At 45.5% G+C, this 20,624-nt stretch overlaps 1 protein-coding gene across 1 annotated transcript in view; it reads right to left on the minus strand.

Annotated features, from left to right (window-relative positions):
- LOC122804240 (serine/arginine-rich splicing factor 5-like) overlaps positions 1-20,624 on the minus strand; it is a 261,553-nt gene that overhangs the window by 78,155 nt on the left and 162,774 nt on the right. The window lies entirely within an intron of this gene.

The raw sequence follows: 20,624 nt of genomic DNA on the forward strand, positions 1-20,624 counted from the left end.
TATGCTGGGGTAAAAACAAAAATTCCCTAAGCCTTTTCCTGGAGTCAGAGAAGTCCTGACCTTCCCATTTAAAGTGCTCTCTCATGGAGTGAAGGGTCTCTGAAAAAGAAAAATCCTCAGGAGGAGAAGCAGAAGGAGTAGAATCATCAACATCAGAATCAGAATAATGAGAATACTCCTGCAAGTCTTCAGCCGAAGACTCAGACACATCCGAAGCCTGCTCATAATCCCCCAACACTGGCTCCATCCCAGGCCTCTTATCAGGAGGGGGCATAGAGCCTCTAATTAAAGTAATTAAATCTTCTGCCATTTTAAGCATGTGCTTCTTGGGCACAGAACCTGAAGAACTAGGAGTGACACCCACAGTAGCTAAACTAGACCTGCCTCTAGGAGAAGCCTTGGAAGCAGAAAGAGGGCCTAGACACCTTAGGAAGGGAGGGGAGTAAAGTAATCTGAGAAGCCCCTATAGCCTGACCTGCCTCCTGGGAGGCCACATCCTGTAAAATCAAAGTTTCTCCCTGGGACTCCAGAGAGGCCTCCGTCTGAACCACCGGTTCCCCTGACGCCTCTAAAGAACTGGCGTCCGGTTCGGACGACTCCTCTAACCTAGGTTTAACTGCCTTGTCCTTGCGCTTCTTTGAGGAAGCCGGCGCCGGAGCATCCGACGGCATATTGTAATTGCACCGCTTCCCAAAGACCAACCTGGCACAAACCAATCTTCGCTTTATAGTGCGTTTATTAAACCTAGCACAAAAGCGACACCCAACAACGTCGTGCTCAGGTCCCAAACAAGGTATACACAAATTATGGTAGTCCCTATGCGGAATCCGTTTCCCACAAGAAATACAGTTATTCACTTTTTCTGACATCCGGTAAACCACTGAGGCAAGAAAAAACCAAAATATTCCCCAACGGGGTACTTAACCAACTCTGACTTCGGTCTGAAACTCCGAATTAGAAAAATTTCAGAACGCCGAACGGCACTTGCAACACTGCTTCTGCATCGGACCATGCGGCAAAAAAGACTGAGGATATGGCGTCGGTCATGCGCATTTGTACCCCGACGTTCTGATGTCGGTCAAATGCGCCTTGACCGACGTCAGCCTTATACTCTGATATTCGGGCCGACCGAGGGACAGCGGACTACCCAAGTGTTAGGACTGCAGCAATGTGAGATGAAGAACATCGTGCTCCTACGGCAGATAAAGTCTTTCCCTCTTGCTCACAGTGGGTAAGAGTGTCTTTTACCTTGGGTCCAAACAAAGAGGACCCATCAAAGGGAGCGTCGGCAAAGGAAGACTTGAAGGCCACCGCGAAATGACACAAACGGAGCCAGGCTTGTCTCCGTAGAGCCACGCCTGTGCCTGCCGCTCTGCCCGCCCCTTCGGCCGCATATGAAATGAGCCTCATGGACGAGTTAGAAATCGAGGTAAGGATAGCCAACTGAGAGCTAACCGACTGGGCTAGCTGCTCAGGTAGGTTACCTGAGAGGGAGTCTGAGAGCTCCTTGACCAGATCCCTCTGTAGTCTGGTGAAATGTGCCAAATAATTCAGGGACCTCAGAGTAAAGGCCGCTGAAGTCAGGGTGCTTCTGCGGTCCATGCTCCTAGACTCCTTATTAGGAGGATGGACGGACGTTGAAGCCTCTGCCACGTCCTGTTGGGTAGCAGTTGCCACCACCATGGCATCTACAGCCACGCCTTTCGTCAAGAACTCCTTCTCGGGTGGGGCAGACAGAAATTTGTTAGGGCGAGAAGGCACTGGTTCCACAGTATCTGGATGTTCCCACGCCCTCCGACAAACCAAATCCAGGAGCTCGTCGAAGGGCGGAGACACCCAGGAGGCGGAGGGCTGAGCCCAAGGCCTTGAGAAACACTTACTCATCAATGGTGGGGGTTTTGGAATTCCAGCCGCCTCGTTGTTTAAGGATTTCTAGAATGTCTGCAAATGAGACATCATCCGAGGACGACTTTGGGGACCCCTCCGCATCATCAAGATCAGTGTCCGATGTAAGAGACTCATCGGGAGTCCACGTGCTTCCTCTTGCACGATCTCTTCCTTGGGGCTCTTCAAGACAACTCCGAAAACCCTCAGGAGGAGGAACCCCAGTGGGGTAACCTCAGGTCCCGGGCTCCGCTGCCTAGAGACAGGGAACTGCCAAAGACCCAGTCTCCATGCCCAGGAAGGTGCCGGTAAAGCTGTAGAGATGGCAAGAAGACTTGGCCAAGGCACTCCTCATAGCTCTGAAAGCCGGATCCCCAGAATCCTGGGAATGTCCGGTCCCGAGCCATGATAGCAGGAAGTCCCGCGAAGCACGAGGGATGCTCGGAACCGACAGCATTGGTCAACGTCACCCGGGTCCGGCCGAAGAAGTCCGTGTGCTAAACTCGGACCCGAAGGCGGGTTGGAGTAAGGGTCGGAGCCGACCCTAGATCTCCACTGGCTCCATCAGCACCTGCTCCGGCCAGCCGAAGAGGTCGGAGGAGGAATGGCAATGGAGTGGGCTATCGGCTCGAAGCCAATTGGGTTGGAGCGAAACAAATTTTGAAAGACTGGGGACTGGAACAGTCTTTGGAGCACCCTGTCTATGTCGAATCTGACATCCTCGATGACCTAGAGGAGACGAGCGGGTTAGTAGGCCTCTCCAACGGCCCCAAGGGACTAGGGGACCGGCTCGGCGACTCGATAACTATCGGCCGAAGGAATGCACAAACCAATTTCCATCGGTGCCGAGGAGGAAGTGTCTGGCGGACAACCTTCATCGGCTCGAGATCAGTGGAGCCGATGAAGGTGACTCGCCTCGATGCCCCAGCCATCGGCTCCGAAGCCAGAGGAGTCGAGACTGGAGGCATCGAGGCAGACCGTTCGCCTCGGCTCAAGTCCTTGGAGCCGAAGGAGAAGCCTGCCTATGTCTTTTGGCGGTCGGGTCGACGGACTGGTCGGAGCCGGCGCCTTTTCTTTTAGCAGGAGAAGGAGAGGACGCTAATGCTTCTTCAAAAGAGGGTTTTATAAGGCCTTTCAAAATAAGTTTATTTTTCCTCTCTTGGAGGACCCTCGAGGAAAACGTGTGACACACGCTGCAGGACTCCTGCAAATGTTTGGCGCCCAAACAATATACACAGAGAGAGTGGTCATCTGTGATTGACATTTTAAAACTGCACTTAGTGCACTTCTTAAAGCCCGAAGGCCTAGGAGCCTGAGACATTATAACAACAATTCAGTAACTCTCTCACAGAAAAAAAAACCCACTATTCTGTTTTGTCTTTCTAAATTGACTGACACTACAATGATTAGCTTACGGTTGCCGGTTAAGATTGACAGCCCGATAACAACAGAGAAAATAACTCAAGGGGATCCTAGAACCGCTAAGGATTTGAAAGGGATTGACTGACAGGGAAAGGCCCTACAGATCAAGGGGGCCTCTAGTCAGAACAAACACACAATCACACACAAATTTTCCACAAAAAAATTTCCAGTCACACACAAAAGTACAGAGTAGCTGTTAAAACAGCTTTTTGTTATAGAAATAGCAAATTCCTGACAGAAAAAGTTAGTGAAAACACTACTTAGCTCAGCCAGCTCGAGACCACGTCTTTGCTAGTTAGCGGCAAACGAGATCTGGGGGACTGGTAGTGGTGCATCCTGGGATATAGTAAGCTCAGCCAATAAGAGACTTCGCTCTTTGGCATAAGCGTGCCGAGTCGGAGCCGAGGGAACGGCTCCGAACCCATCAGTCCCCATCAGTCAGAATGTAGGCGAGATAGGATCACATAACATCCATGCTTTCAACTTTTGAGGATCTGAATATCCAGGTAAGGTATCTCAGATGGATGAAACACAAGGTCCTGAGAAGGACCAAAATCGAAAGAGGGTGAACTAGAGGAGGCCACAGGAAGAGGTACTGCAATTAAAGGTCAGAAGGGAGTAATGAAGATTACTTCGCTCTCTCTCAGAAATGCTTTCTGAAGAAAACTGAGAATGAAAGGGATGGGGAAGGCATATAGGAGACCAGAGGGCCAATCGTGAATCAGAGTCGCTTGGTTGACTCCCCATCTGGAGGATCAGGGCAAAAGTACTTGCACTTGGAAGAACAATTGGATGACTTTTTGCTAGCAACTTTTCTATTTCGATGGCTGCTGCTTTCCTCTGACTGGGTGGAACGTTGGGAATCCTTTAGAGTAGGAGTCCTGGGAAGACCCTTGCATCTTGGAGAACAACATCTTTCTACTTCCTCTCTGGTTCCATGACAAGATCCTCAAGAGAAAGAAGAAAGTACAGTTTTGTACCTACCATAAATGTAAATGTCCGATAGGCATGCATCTGCAGTCCTTACAAATGGGTTGTCCTGTCGTCAGGCAGCCCTTCGGTCGGCCGGATTCCAAAGTCTGGGTCTGGCCTCGGCTGGTGTCGCACTTCACCCGACGTCATAGCTGCAGTTCTTCGGGTATAAAGGCATCAGCCGACGCCATTTTCCTCAGTGTTTCTTGCCCAGATGCCAGGTGCCCTCTGGGAGGCTAAATTTGGATAAATGCAAATGGTTCCAAATAGTAGAGAGCAAACAAAAAATAAGCATGTATGTACATATATACAAACAAATACACCATAATAGATTCCCCAGCTAGCTACAAGATGGGCAAATACCCTAGGAGTACCACAGAGGGGAAGGAGGGTGGGTAATCCTGACTGCAGATGCATGCCTATCGGACATCTACATTTATGGTAGGTACAAAACTGTACTATGTCCTTCAAGGATGCATCTGCAGTCCTTACAAATGGGTAGAATACCATAGCCAAACTGGGGGAGGAGGAGAAATAAGACTATGGTGTAGTTAAGATCCCTTGCAAAACAGCAGTGGCAAAACCTGCTCGGGATCTGGAGTATAAAGGTAAATTATAATGCTTGGCAAATGTATGCACGGAGCTCCAAGTAGCAGCCTCTAAAATGTCTTTGGTAGCCACTCCTCATAAAAAAGCTGTGGTAGTGGCTGTAGCCCTTGTAGAATGAGGCCTGATGTTTTCTGGAGTTTTCTTCCCATGGTAGGAGTAACAAAATCTAATGCAATTTCCTATCCACTTAGAGATTGTCTGTTTTGAAATTGCTTTTCCTTCCATTCCTGTTGCATATGCTACCAGTAGCTGGTCAGTTTTTCTATTGCTCTTGGTCCTGTCCAGGTAGTAACGTAATTGTCTATGTACATCCAAGGTATGCAACAGTCTTTCCCCTGTTCTGTGGGTTGGGGAAGAATGTAGGTAGGTGGATAGCTTGATTTAAAGATACCCTGGAGACCACCTTTGGCATAAAAGTAGGATTAGTTCTCATGGACACTATCTTGATGGAAGATCAGGAAGGGCTGTACTGCCATTAATGCCTGTAGCTCAGATACCCTTCTTGCTGAAGTGATTGCAAGCAGGAAAGCAGTTTTCCATGATAAGTACTGTAATTCTGCTGTTGCTGCTGGCTCGAAAGGAGGGAGTGTCAACTTTTCTAGCACAAAGTTCAAGTCCCATGCTGGTAATGGTGGCTTCCTAGGTGGCTTTACATTTTTAATCCCTCTCAGAAACTGCCTGAGCAGAGGATGTGAGAAGACTGGAGGATCCAAGTTGTATTCTGCTGAAATAGCTGATGCATGAATCTTAATGGAAGAATAGGACAGGCCGTTGTGGAAGAGCTCTGCCAAGTATTCCAGGATGTTAGCAATGTTTACCAGTGACACATTCTCTCCTTTGCAGTACTCCAAATGAGATATCTTTTCCATTTTGCTGAATAATTTTTTTCTTGTTGAGGGTCTGCGAGCCTCCAAGATAATGTCTTTAACCCTTTGAGATAAATCTGGGTTATTTGGTCTTATGCAATGTTCCAGGCAGCCAGCTGCAGTGTTCTCAGGTTTGGATGCAGGGTTTTGAAGTTGTTCTGTGTTAACAGCAAGGGAACTAGGGGCAGAGGCCATATTTGTTCCCGAGACATACTCCTCAGTAATGGGTACCAATGTTGCCTTGGCCAGTCTGGAGCTATCAGGATGATCCTTGGACAGTCTTCTTTGATCTTCAATAGCACCTTGTGCATCAAGGGAAGAGGTGGGAATGCATATGCTGTCAGGTTTTTCCAACTGAAAGATAGGGAGTCCACTTTCCAAGCAAGTGGGTGGTACGTCCTTGTGCAGAATTTTTCAGTTGGTGATTGTGTGGGGATGCAAATAAGTCTATTTCTGGTAGTCCCCATTTCCCTGTAATGGTTTTGAAGATGTCCGGATGCAGCATCCATTCGTGGGCATCCGTGGTAGTTCTGCTTAGGATGTCTGCTAGTACATTTTCTTTTCCTGGCACAAAAATTGCTTGTAGCTGAATGTTGAAGCTCAGTGCCACATTCCAGAGGTCCATTGCCATCCGGCATAGAGGGTATGAATGTGTGCCTCCCTGTTTGTTGATGTACCACATAACTGTGGTGTTGTCCGTCCTTATCAGCAGTTGACCCTGTCGAAAAAATGGTCTGAATGCCTGAATTGCCAGTTTTACTGCCAGCATTTCCTTTTGATTTATGTGTAGGTGCAGCTGGTCTTGAGTCCATAAGCCTTGTATGCACTTGTCCAGCATGTGTGCCCCCCAACCGAGGTCTGAGGCGTCTGTTGTGATGGTCTGGCTTGGTTGAGTGCTGTGGAAGGGCAGTCCCTTGTTTGATTGACAGGCCTGAGCCCACCATTGGAATTCTTGTTTCAGGCATGGAATTATTGGAATTTGGGTTTCTAGGCTGTGCTTGTGCTGAGACCATAAATTCCTTAGATACCACTGTAACTTTCTCATATGTAGTCTGGCATGTGGAATCAATATTATGCAGGATGCCATGTAACCGAGAGCTTGCAGGACTTTTCTTGCTGTTAGCTGGTTCTGCTTTGTTAATGCCATGAAGTAGAAAGGGAGTTGCTCCTGTTTTTCTACTGTCAGGAATGCCATTTGTTTTGATGTGTCCAGATCCGCACCCAAGAAGGTTATCCTTTGGGATGGTATCAGCCTTGACTTTTTTATATTGACTGTGTATCCCAGGGCTTGTAGTAGATTGAATGACCCTTTCCAAATCTTTTGTTAATTTGTTTTTGTTGTCCGCTTGTAACAGGCAGTCGTCCAGGTAAGGGTAAATTTGAATTCCCTGAAGCCTGCAATGAGCAATTACCGATGCCAGGCATTTCGTGAATACTCTGGGCGCAGTAGATAAGCCAAAGGGCAATGCTGAGAATTGATAATGCTCTGATCCTGCAAGAAATCTGAGGTATCTTCTGCAATTTGGTCGTATGGGGACGTGCAGGTATGCCTCCTTGAGATCTAGTGTTACCAGCAAAAACTCCTTGCCCAGCATGGGAAGAAGCTGCTGTAGGGTCAGCATTTTGAATTTTGGAACAATGAGGTATGTGTTTAAAGCGGACAGGTCGAGAATAGGTCTCCATTAGTTTTCTTTTCTTGGTACCAGGAAGAGTCTGGAGTAAAATCCTTGCCCTTGTTCCATAGATGGTACCCTTTCTACAGCTCTCATCCTTAGTGAGTTATTTGTTCTAGAGCTTCTGTCTTCTGATTTGGAGGTAGGTTTGGCATTCCTCTCTTCCTTGGTAGAGTATGGAAGTGAAACCTGTAACCTTGGTCTATTGTCTGTAAAATCCATTTGTCTCATGTGATGTAATGCCAGTTTACTGAAAATAAGGCTAGCTTCCCACCTAAGGGTGCCTTTAGTTGTTCCCTGGTAGGCGGTGCCAGAGCCAAGTCACTGCGATTGTCCTGTGGAAGTGGTGGTGGCTGGATCTGTGGCTGTACCTCGCTGGTTGTTAGCCTGCCACTGACGTCCCCTGTAGGCACCTCTGGATTGACCCCTGCCTCTTGAGCGCCTATTCCTGCCTCTCGGAGCTCTGGAGGTGTCTGGAAAGGACCAATTCTTGGAAGGCCAGTTCCTGCTAAACCTTGGAGGCTGGACCTGCAAGAAATCCTTGACTGTCTGGACAGATTTTGCTTTCTCTTCCACCTTCTTCAGCACCTGCTGTGCAGGGGAGCCAAACAAATTGAGCTTATCCATGGGAGCATCTAGGAGCTTTGATTTAACATGGTCTGGTAAGGACTGCTCTTTTAACCATGGATGTCTTCTGATCACTGTGCCAGTCATGGCTGATCTAAAGGAAGCCTCCAGTGCATCATAGCTGCATTTTAAGGAAGGATTACTGACCTGCTGGATGTTATGTACCATTTCCTGTACAGATTTTTTGTCTAATGGTTCATCCGAGGACAGTTTTTTAGTTAATTGGTCTAACATAAATTCCTGATACTGAATCATGTGGAATTGACAGTTCAAGGCCCTTGCTGAAAGAGTAGCAGAAGTGTAAACTTTTTTACCCCATCTCTCTAAGGCCCTAGATTCCCTTTCAGAGGGGAGGGGGTTTTTAGTAGAAGTAGCTGCTACAGCCTTGGGTCCCTGGGAGATAGTTTCGGGATCTGCAAAAGGGGCCTTATACAAATGATAATGTGTGTCCGGAACCCTGTAGTACCTATCGGGCTTAGCAGGGGTCGGAGGAAGAGAATCAGGAGCAGTACAAGCATCATTAAAAGCATCATCCACAACAGTAAGGACTGGAGGAATGGCTAAAGGCCTATGCTGTGGCAAATGCAAAAAGGTTCTAAGCCTTTTCCTAGAGTCTGAAAAATCCTGGCCCTGCCATTGAAATTGTTCCCTCATAGCATGCAAGGTTTCCCCAAAAGAAAATTCCTCAGGCGGAGAGGCAGAAGGAATGGACTCTTCTGCATCAGAGTCCTCATAAGGAGAAAATGGGCCCTCTGGAGGGTTTGAATTATCTGATTCATCAGAGGAGCCATCTGAAGAAACTGGCTCAGGGGGCTCTACTCTAGTCCTCTTCTCTGGAGGTGGGTGAGAGGCCCTGTCTGGATATGGTTGGGATCCCCGGATCAAAGAAATGAGATCCTCTGCTAGACTAAGCATTTGTGAACTAGAGCTAGGCCTGTGAGAGGGGGTCTTAGCAGGCACAGATTTTGTAGTTTTTGCTGCTTTAGCCCTGGCAAAGGTCTTAATCGACATGGATGCAGGAGGCCTAGCAGCTCCACGTGCAGGGGTAGAAATATCCAAAGGGATAGTATCAGATAAATCCTGTGAACCTGCAAGAGCAGGTGGGATTTCAGTAGCAGATTCAGCCAGGCTGGATGAGGCCTCGGTAAGTGGCAAGCTTTCGGCCGAAGGAAGAACCGTGGACTCTGTTTCAGCCGAAACCGAGACACTCGCGGTTGGCTTAACCGCGGTTTCGGGCGAAACCGCGGACCGCGAATGTCGGTCCTTTTCCTTGCGCTTTTTAGAAATTTGCGTAGTCGGAGGATCCGACGGCATAATGTAAGCAAAATCGGAGCCGAAAAACTCTTCAGCAAATTCCGATCGATGTCTAAGCGTCCGTCGGTTGAAAGAAGCACAGGCTAGACAAGCTGCTACGTCGTGGTCTGGGCCTAAGCAAGGTAAGCAGTAAGAGTGGAAATCTTTATGAGGTATTTGTTTCCCACAAGTTAAACAGTTATTCACTTTTTCTGACATCGGCTGAGGCAAGAAAGAGTCCCCAACGGGGTACTTAGCTTTTTAGAAGTCTTCGGTACTTGTAGTAGTAATCTCTGGTTCTGACCGACCGGCACTTGCGAACAGCTTCTGCTTCGGGCGCCACGCAGCAAGAAAGACTGAGGAAAATGGCGTCGGCTGATGCCTTTATACCCGAAGAACTGCAGCTATGACGTCGGGTGAAGTGCGACACCAGCCGAGGCCAGACCCAGACTTTGGAATCCGGCCGACCGAAGGGCTGCCTGACGACAGGACAACCCATTTGTAAGGACTGCAGATGCATCCTTGAAGGACATCATATAATTTCACCAAACAATGCCTTCCCATCCTGTTTGCTCCTGAAAAGAGAGTTCCCCTCACCTTTGTTGGATCCATCAAAGGGAACACCAATGAATGAGCTCTTGAGCTCTGCAAAGTCACAAAGGTGCATCCAGGCATGCCTTGGTACAGCAATTACTGAACCTGTGGCTCCTGAAGCTCCCTCTAAGGTGTGGGAAATTAGCCACATGCAGGCAATCAATAGGGACTGGAAGGTGACAAGTTGCGAAGAAAACATTATTGTCCTCCACAGACATGGTCTCAGAGGGCATCGGAAAACTCCTTGATCAAGTCCCTCTGAAATCTCATAATGCATGCTACGTGATCCAGTGACCTGAGAGCGAAGGTGGCCACTGCTACCACCATAGCATCTACTGGGGGACCCTTGCTGCGATGGGCCCAATCCTTTGGCGCAACAAGGTCTCTGGAATACGCGCCATGATATCCAGATCCTCTCAGGCCTGGTGGAAAATTAGGCTCACCATCTCATTTGCCAGGAAGACAACTCAGGACACAGTTCAGCCAGTTCCAAAGGCCTTGAGAAACACTGACGACTCTTAGGAAGGGAGGGTCTGAAAAATCAACTCACTAAGTCCAAAGATTTCACCAAAAAGGCATCCTCAAAAGGATGATCTGGGGAACCCCCACAAAAGTCCGAGTCTTCCATCAGATATTCCAGTGGGGAATACAAGCGGCTCCTTTTGCACATATGCTTCTGAGGGTCTCTCTGGTGGGGTGCTCCAGGAAAGACTCAGAAGTATGGGCAGAATCCTGGATTAGGACAGTCTCTACTCTTGACTGAACCAGCTCCCCTAATGAAACACAATGAAGAGACTTATTACCCAAAGTAGACAGTTGTGAAGGGAGCAGACCCGAGGGAGGGGGAGGATGCCTTATGTCTACAAAGGTAAGAAACGCTTTCTCCAATACCGCAAAGGCACAAGTTCCAGGTGAAGCAAGAACAGACCTGAAAGGAAAGGAGGACACCTGCTCCGGACTGCTCTGTGCACCCCCAACACCTTGGCTTGACACAGAGGCAGAACCATCCAAAAATCACTGGCTCCAAGAGAGAGGTACAGCTTAACAAAAAACAAAAACAAAAAAATGGAGATGACCCCCCCCCCCCAACTGATCCAGTGCCAACAGCATCAGAGGCATACCAGAAAAGGTGTTGGAGTCAGAGGAACAAGCCTTAAGATCGGACACAGAAACTTAGGATTTTCAAGACTCTGTAATCAATGGACGGATCAGAGTAGAAGCTGGGCTTGGACTGGTGTTAGGCTGGAGACAGAGATGAATTAACTGAACCCAGGGTCTGAGAAATTCTATAATCCTGTCCATATTTACTTCTGTTATGCTCCCAGTCGATCCATGGGACAAAGAGGTGGCGGTGTCCTCTGCAAGAATGGTGAGTGAAGCCTTGAGGAAATAGGCTCCAGAAAAAATCTGGATGACCTATGGCATAAAGACTGATTTGGTTCTCAAGATGGATCCAAGAAAATTGGCATTCTTGGGGGGGGAGGGATACCAGGAGTAAATCAAAGCACACAATTTTGCAATTTTCATGGGCAGAATTGAACCTAAAAGTCGACCTATCGGGGGAACACTTCAGCAAATCCTAGCCTTGTCAGCAGAATCCTCTTTGGATGACTCCAAAGACTTCTTTGATGGGGTAGCTACAGATGATGAAGTGGAGGGAGGGAAACAAGCTTTTTAAATTCCAACTTGTTTCTGTGCCCATCCAGAATTCTATGACTAAATCCCGCACAAATTTCACAATCAGGGTTAAGATGTCCTGCTCGGAAACAAACGCATTCGGAATGAGTGCCACAAGATGAGTAATTTTTAAAACCAGCTGGCTTTTTACACCTACTTTACCAAGACCAAAACCAAAAGGAAAGGGAAGACAAAACTACTACCAATACTTCTATGGCAATACAGAAGTCGTCCAACTTTTTGTAGATGATTTACTTAACAGCTTTGGCTTTAAATCTGATGGTATCCAAATGAGACAAGTTACCTTTTTAGATATTGATAAAGGTTCTTAGTACTATTATCCATAGAACATTTGACCAAAATAATCTCTTTTTGGTACCAGTTGCCATCTGCATTTGATGTCAGTAATGCCATACAATGAATTTTTAAGAATTAATAGATTGTGTAGCTCAGATACTGCCTTTGAAAAGGAATTATTGTTAGCATAAAATATGTTCCTTAAGAGAGGTTATGATTTAAACATGGTGAGACAGTCCACAGAGGAAGTGTTGAAAAATAGATCTAATGAGACTAATGGTATAAATGATAATGACATCCTAGTTGGTTTGGTTAAAAATAATAAGGAAAGAAGAATGGATTACAGAAATAAGTGCAATATAAATGATGGTAAAGAGGTATATTTTGTCACCACCTTTAATATTTTATCAGAAAATGTAGTTAAGGAGGTGCGACAATATTGGCCTATGTTAACAAGAGATAAAGACTTTCTACAGAGATGTTAATGTTTCATATAAAAGTAGAAACAGCTGACATGGTTGTGCATAACCGCTCCTTACCACCAGATGTCACTATAGATACAACTTTTACTAAATGTAGGTACATTAACTTGTAATAAATGCTCTATTTGTAAAAAGGTAGAGAATGCTTTCCAAAAATTAATAATGTTACGTTTTTTTGTAGGGAATGTTACACATGTAACACAGAGGAAGTGATTTTTGTATTATATAGGAGAGACAGGTCGAGCTTTTAACACTTACTTTCATAAGGAGAAAGTCCTTTAGGAAGTCCTTTTGCACGTTTTCACAATGCTAAAATCAGATGATTTGAAAGGATGCACTTTAGAAAAAGATTAAGTGCTTTTGGGGAAATGTGTAAATATTAAGGACAAATTGTTAAGAAGAGAGACTTACCTTAAAATATAACACTATGGAACCATTTGGGCTAAATGCAGTCTAACTGGAAGTATGTGATTTAAATTAATTGATAACTGGTTAACTGCTTAAGTTTTTAATGTATTTAAGAGGGGATGAGAGCTTGGATTTTTTACTCATTGAAGGCCTTGTGCTGAAGCGCTAAGTCTTTAATAAATCTACTTGGCATTTTTGTGGTCCGTGGCTTTTTTATTTTTAAACTACTACCAATATGGGTAGCGCTCAATACCAGGAACGATTAAAAAAATATATATAGCAACAATGGTATGAAGTGCCTTAACACCCAAGTAGAACAGTATGGAATTGAATAATTTATGCAATGTTGCTTAGATTATATAATATATAGCAATGTGTGGAAATAAAAATATTTATGTTAGTATAGTGTGATTACTTTTATATTAATGTAAATTTGCCTATACCACAAGTGATAATTCAATAAAGGTGTTTGGGGAAAAAAGGAAGCAGAGTGTCAACAAGGGCACAAGGCCTGACAAGACAAAAAAGGCAATCTTTAACTACAAGATTATTCATTTATATACCTGTCCACAGCTATATGTATTTATACACACACACACACGTATATGCATGTTTATATATGTATAAAAATGACAGAGAAACAAATAAAAATATTACAATAAAAAAGTAGAAAGGACTTGTATATCAAAGACCACTAGAGCTACAACTGACTTGAATCAGCAGTAGATCTGAGGTAATTCAGGTAATGGACAGGATTATGGGCAAGGGGAGGAGCTTCAGCTACACAGCCAAAGTCTACTGAAATGGCAGAGGTCAGATTGGAGACCCATCGGTTGAGGACAGACAGAAAAAGAAGATAAAGTATGTTTGATTATTTTTGAGTGAAGAATCCCTGACTTTGGAGGAAGGGAGTACCAATGCCCATTGCAGCAGTGTTGGATTATCTTGTAATAGTCAAGCATTTGGCACTTGATTATTTTTGAGTGAAGAATCCCTGACTTTGGAGGAAGGGAGTACCAATGCCCATTGCAGCAGTGTTGGATTATCTTGTAATAGTCAAGCATTTGGCACTTGCTTCCAAATTTGTGTGTGTGGGGGGATTACGTGTTATTTTACAAGGATAACTAGGGGTAGTGGGATGTTTACATATCCACATAAATGAGCAAATCCTGGGGCAATTTTCTTTTCTTGGTGCCACTCCTACCATTTTACATCGTTACTTCCCCGGCTTTTGCTACCCGGGTTTAAAAGACTTTCTGAAAAGTGTTATGTGATGGAGGGACTGTTTCTGTTTTAAAACTGGTTTTACACCCTGAACTAATTTGCCCCTTTCAAGGCGATCTAAACGGACATTACGATTTGGGACTTAACATCCTCAGGTGGGATTGACGCTCCTCCCACCTGAGCCAGGCACATCTCCATCTCATGGACCCTGTGATTAGACACTGCACCATTTGCATTTTGCTAAGACACACAAGAAAGCACATTACAGAATTCAGCATCAGGAGACTAGTTAAATTTATGTACCAGGAATTAGCAAGGAGGAGTATGGCCATACGAGCTTGACAATTTATATCATAAAAAAGGCCAAAGTTGTAGAGGTATAAACCTTCTTGACGCATCAAATACCCCCTGGGTATGGGGTAGGAGGAGGCTATGAGTTTAGGACCACCCTTGTTGTGCAAAGAAACAGCCGGGTCTACCAGACTGCTTTACAAAAGGAATGTGCATGACTCAGGCACCCAATATAGCTTTGCTAGGCTTTTTGGATGCAGAAAGTTGAGCATCAGAGAAAGAACATGCAGAACTGAATGCATCTAACAAGGCACCGGTAACAAGGGAATACCTTAGGGGAGAGGAGATCTACACCTAGGAGGTCACAACATCTTTACCACTGTCGGATAATAAAAACTTCAATTGGAGAAGAGAGAGAATTTCCTCTGACAATGAAACTCAGCAGGACCAGAGACCTAGGATGCATAATTAAGTCCTATCTCATCAGAACCTTAGAGAGAGAGACCTTCTTTTGAAAATGACAGGCATCTGTACAAGACTTTAATGCCCCAAAGAGCCTGCTGGCAAAACTATTACCATTCACCCTTTGACTCTTTACACTAGATTGAGTGTATGGTGGTCTAAGGTGCTTAATTTTTTCCCCTTAAGAGCCTGTTGCTTAATTTTAGACGCACTGGACTTCAAAACCTCTGAAAGGGAATCCACTACCTCCTTCCATACCAAGACTTTAGGAATTCTGTCTGACCCATCAGATAAAAAGACTGATGTTCTTCATTCCACATTGCTGCAGTCCTAACTATTGGGTAGTCCGCTGTCCAGTCGGCCCGAATACCAAAGTATATGGCTGACGTCGGTCAGGGCGCATTAGACTGACGTCAGTACGTCAGGGTACTAATGCGCATGACCGACATCATATCCTCAGTCTTTTTTGCCGCATGGTCCGATGCAGAAGCAGTTTTGCGAGTGCAGGTTGGCGTTCTGAAATTTTCTGAAGTCGGAGTTTCAGACCGAATCAAAGTTGGCTAAGTACCCGTTGGGAACATTTTGGTTTTTCTTGCCTCAGTATTTAACCGGATGTCAGAAAAAGTGAATAACTGTATTTCTTGTGGGAAACAGATACCTCATAGGGATTACCATACCTTGTGTATACCTTGTTTAGGGCCTGAGCACGACGTTATTGGATGCCGCTCTTGTGCTAGATTTAACAAACGCACTATTAAGAGGAGGTTAGACTGTGCCAGGTTAGTGTTTGGGAAGCGTTGTAATTATAAAATGCCGTCGGATGCTCCGACGCCCGCTTCGTCCAAAAAGCGCAAGGACAAAACAGCGAAGCCTAGGGTTGATGAACCGGCAGTCCCGGACGTCGGTTCTTTAGAAGGCTCAGTGGAGCCAGAGGTTTTGCCAGGAGTTTCTTTGGAGTCTCAGGCAGAGACTTTACTGTTACAGGATGTGCCTTCTCAGGAGGTAGGCCAGGCTGAGGGGCTTCTCAGGTAACTGTTCTTCCCTCTCTTCCCAAGGTAGTTAGAGCCTCTCCTTCTGTTTCCAAAACTTCTTTGAGAGGTAGGCCAAGTTTAGCTTCAGTGGGGGCTTCTCCTAGCACTTCAGGTTCTGTGCCTAAGAAACATATGCTTAAAATGGCAGAAGATTTGATTACTATGATTAGAGGTTCTATGCCCCTCCTGATAAGAGGCCTAGGGTGGAACCTGAGTTTGAGAGTTTTGAACAGTGTTCAGAGGCTTCTGAGTCTTCTGCGGAAGACTTGCAGGAGTATCCTCCTTATTCTGATTCTGATGTGGATGATTCCACTCCTACAGCTTCTCCTCCTGAGGATTTCTCATTTTCAGAGACTCTGCATTCCATGAGGGAGCACTTTAAATGGGAAGGCCAAGATTACTCTGATTCCAGGAAAAGGCTTAGGGAATTCTTGTTTTACCCCAGCATAGGCCCTTAGCTATACCTCCTGTGTTGAATGTGGTGGAAGATGTTTTTGCAGAGGCTTCCTGAACCCTGATTCTTTGCCTCCTGCTCCTGTTAAACCTGATAGGTACTATAGGGTGCCTGAAGCTCATAAGTATCTTTTAAGAGTCCTAGGGCAGACCCGAAACTGTTTCTCAGGGACCTAAAGGTGTTAAGGCCTCTGTTGTTAAAAACCCTGTTCCCACTGATAAAGAGGCAAGGGCTTTGGATAGATGGGGAAAGAAAGTGTATACTTCTTCCACTTTAGCCATGAGGCGTTGAATTGTCAGTTTCACATGCTAAAATATCAAAATTATCTCCTTTCACAATTGAAATCTAAGGTGGATGCTTTGGCGGAAGGTATTGAGTGTAAAGAGTTGCTGGATTTAGTTCATGTGTCTGAACAAGTGGGTAAGCATTCTTTGCAATGTGGTTTTGATGCTGTACAGGCCTCCTCGAGGGTGGCTGCCACTAGTTCTGTTCTTGGCAGGCATGCCTGGTTGAGGGATCAGAATTTAGCTGAGCATGTTAAGACAAGGATTTTGGATGCTCCTTTACAGTCTGATGTGTTGTTTGGTTCGCCTGTGGAAGCAGTTTTAAAGAAAATGGAGGACAAAGCTAAGTCTATGCAAACTGTTAAAGATTTTTGCAGGTGCAGCCACGAAGTTTAGTAGAAATTGGCCTACTAAGGGATGGACATATCCTGCTTATGATTCCCAGTCTAGGGGTAGGTCTAGACGTGGTAGGGGCAGAGCTCAAGGTTCTTTTAGGCCTAGAACAGGAGTTCACCTGCTCAGACTTCTGGTGAGGGCAGGGGTCAGTCCTTTCGTAAACAGACCCAATGACCTGCCTTTTCAGCTGCCAGTGGATTCTCGTCTGGCAGCTCCTTTGGGAGGAAGACTGTCTCTTTTCAAAGAAAATTGGGATTTAATTACTCAAGACAGATGGGTGTTGGATATCATTCACCACGGTTACAGGTTTTATTTCCATACATTGCCCCCTTTCAAAGGCATGCCAGACGTTCCTCCTCCACAAAGGAAAGAGGCTCACAAGCAAATTTCTCTGTTACTCCAAACAGGGGCCATTCAGCCAGTCCCTGTATCAGAAAGGGGCCTAGGATTTTATTCTCGCCTGTTCCTAGTACCAAAGAAGGGGAACACGTGGAGACCAATTTTGGATTTATCTATCCTCAACACTTATCTGGACATTCCCAAGTTCAAGATGTTGACGTTACAACAGCTTTTACCTCTGCTGGGCAAAGATCACTGGATGGTAACTTTAGATCTCAAGGAAGCTTACCTTCATGTGCCTATAAGACTAAGTTGCAGGAAGTATCTGCGTTTCGAGCTGGAAATTCTCATTATCAGTTCTCTGCATTGCCCTTTGGCTTATCTACTGCCCAGAGTATTCACAAAGGTTCTGGCTCCAGTGATAGCTTACTTCAGGCTAAAAGGAATTCAAATCTATCCTTACTTGGACGACTGCCTGATTCTGGCTCAAGAAAAGGAAGACCTTCTACAGCATCTGGAATATGTTATAGCAGTGCTAAGATGCCTAGGGTATTCTGTGAACGAAATAAAGTCCAGTCTAGTACCCTCTCAAGACATGTGCTTTCTGGGTGTGAGACTGAATACAGCAGCCCAGATGGCCTTTTTAACCCCGGACAAGCAAAAGAGTCTATCCCTTTACTTCCATCAACTATCTCATCAGTCCGTGCTGACTGCAAGGACAGTCCTTCAAGCATTAGGGTTCATGGCATCTTGTATTCTGGTGCTTCCCAATGCCAAACTGCATATGAGGAAGCTGCAATGGTATGGGCACAGCACTGCCAGGATTTGGACACTGTCATTCAAATAATACCTTGCCTTCAAAAGAATTTTTGTGGTGGGCTCAGGAATGTCACCTAAACAAGGGACTCTCTGTGACCCGGCCAGAGGCGAGTCAGATTTTAACGACAGATGCCTCGGACATTGCTTGGGGAGCTCATCTGAATGGAAAGTGGATACAAGACAAGTGGCCTGCCAGACTACAGCATCTACATATCAACATGAAGGAGATGTTAGCAGTCCAGTTTGCATTAATGGCTTTCAAGGAGTTACTTCTTCCAGGGCAGGTGTTGATTCTAACAGACAACACAACTGTCATGTGGTACATCAACAAACAAGGGGGAACACGTTCTTATCCTCTATGCAGGCAAGCAATGATTTTATGGGAGACTGCGCTCAGCTTGCAACTAACTCTTCAGGCAAGGTTTCTGCCGGAGCACAGAACTCCTTAGCAGATGTGTTAAGCAGACAAATCATGGATCCCCACGAGTGGAAACTGGATCTTCATGTATTTCAGAAATTGACAGTGTCATGGGGAACTCCAGACATAGATCTGTTCGCTTCTCCACTAAACCACCAGCTGCCAAAGTTTTGCACAAAGGGGTTTCATCACACAGCTTGGAAAGTGGATGCTCTTTCTTTCAGTTGGAAAAATCTTCATGTGTATGCCTTTCCACCTCTGCCTCTGCTTCCAAAGGTGCTCTTAAAGGTCAGACAAGACAAGCCAAGGATGATTTTAATAGCTCCAGATTGGCCTCGGCAACACTGGTACCCACTACTAAGGAGTCTGGTAAGGAAGCCTCCATGGCCTTTACCTTTGATTCCACATCTGTTATCTCAGAAGGACGGTCATCTGCTCAATGTCAAGCTTCACTCTCTTCATCTAACAGCCTGGCATATTCTGTGTTGAATCACAGCAGGTCTCAACTTCCTCAACAAGTTTTAAATGTGACTATGGAAGCTAGAAGACCTAGTACAAGGAAAGTGTACGCAGAAAAATGGAAGAGATTTTTATTTTGGAGTACAGCAAAGAATTTGGAGATTTCTGAGCCTAATTTGAGTGTGGCTCTTCAGTATCTTACTGAGTTATTGGACAAAGGTTTGTCCTTCTCTTCCATTAAGATTCATGCTGCAGCAATTTCAGCTCACTATGATTGTGACCCACCATTGTTTTCGCATCCTTTGTTCAAGCAGTTTCTTAGAGGGGCAAAGAATATAAGACCCCCACGTAGAGCTCCTACTCCTGCTTGGGATCTCAATTTTGTGTTGGAAAAACTTACCCTACAACCTTTTGAGCCTGCGGCTACTGCTGAATTGAAATACTTGTCATGGAAGACTGCTTTTCTGTTGGCTATTACTTCTGCAAGAAGGGTGTCTGAGTTGCAGGCCCTTATGGCAGTAGAGCCTTTTTTGATTTTCCATAAGGATAGGGTATCATTACGTACTAATCCTTCCTTTATGCCTAAGGTGGTTTCTAGTGTGGCTTTAAACCAAACTATTCATTTGCCTACTTTTTATGCAGACCCCCAAAATAAAGGGGAAAAGATTTTGCACACTTTAGATGTACACAGGCAATTGCGTTATTATTTATGCAGGACTAAGGATTTTAGGCAGTCTCAGCAGTTGTTTGTTTCTTTTGCTTTGAGTTCGCAGGGCAAGCCTGTGTCAAAACAAACTATTTCTAGGTGGATTGGGTTTTGCATTGCATTTTGTTATTCCCATCATGGCAAGGAGATTCCAGCTGGGATTAGGCCTCATTCCACTAGGGCTACTGCCACTTCAACAGCATTTCTAAGGGGTGGCAACTAAGGATATTTTGGAGGCAGCTACTTGGAGTTCAGTGCATACTTTCTCTAAGCATTATCACCTTCCTCTCTACTCTAAGTCTAGGGCTGGTTTTGCCACAGCCATTTTGCAAGGCATGTTGTCAGCTCCTGCTTCTTTATGATTTGCCAGCCTCCCTTACCTCTGCTTTGGGATTCTACCCAATAGTTAGGACTGCAGCAATGTGGAATGAAGAACATAGTACAGTTTTGTACCTACCATAAATGTAGATGTTCGAGGATCCACATTGCTGCAGTCCAATTTACCCTCCCTCCTTCCCCTCTGTGTTTAGGGGTGGTTGTGTAGGTGAGGTTATATGCTGATGATTTTGTATATATTGTACATATTTTTGGTGCAGGTATATTGGGCCTTGTCTTTTTAGGGTCTTCTGACATCTGGGGCAAGAAAAGACTGAGGATATGACGTCGGTCATGCGCATTAGTACCCTGACGTACTGACGTCAGTCTAATGCGCCCTGACCGACGTCAGCCATATACTTTGGTATTCGGGCCGACTGGACAGCGGACTACCCAATAGTTAGGACTGCAGCAATGTGGATCCTCGAACATCTACATTTATGGTAGGTACAAAACTGTACTTTCTCCTTTCTTGGCAGCAGTCTGACATGTCTGAGAAAGTACCTGGCTCTTTACCCTTACCATCCCACAGGCCACCACCACCAGAGGGGTTTAGGAATAC

This window comes from Protopterus annectens, chromosome 6.part0 (assembly GCF_019279795.1).
Source record: "Protopterus annectens isolate FY-2018-M chromosome 6.part0, PAN1.0, whole genome shotgun sequence".
NCBI classification, from domain to species: Eukaryota; Metazoa; Chordata; order Ceratodontiformes; family Protopteridae; genus Protopterus; species Protopterus annectens.